Here is a 249-nt window from a genome sequence, read left to right as displayed (position 1 = left end):
TGTAAAGTTGCAAAGACTAAAGTCTCAAATCCAAAGAGATATTTTCTTTATAAAAGATAAGATTCAACCACGCCTACCTAAAATGGCTTGTTCTAACACGCCCCCACATATCTACGTCACGATGTGGGAAGATTTTCATAATGCCGCCTAAATGTTCACGCAAAGAAAGAAGGCGTAACTTTTATTCTCGCTGTAGTATTGTTGTTGCCGCCGCCATGTCATGAAGGCGCTGTGTTTCGTTGTGAAAGC

This window comes from Sinocyclocheilus grahami, unplaced genomic scaffold, assembly GCF_001515645.1.
Source record: "Sinocyclocheilus grahami isolate Dianchi unplaced genomic scaffold, SAMN03320097.WGS_v1.1 scaffold6198.1, whole genome shotgun sequence".
Taxonomy (NCBI): Eukaryota; Metazoa; Chordata; class Actinopteri; order Cypriniformes; family Cyprinidae; genus Sinocyclocheilus; species Sinocyclocheilus grahami.
The sequence above is the reverse complement of the archived record's forward strand: the minus strand, read 5'-3'. Positions refer to the sequence as shown.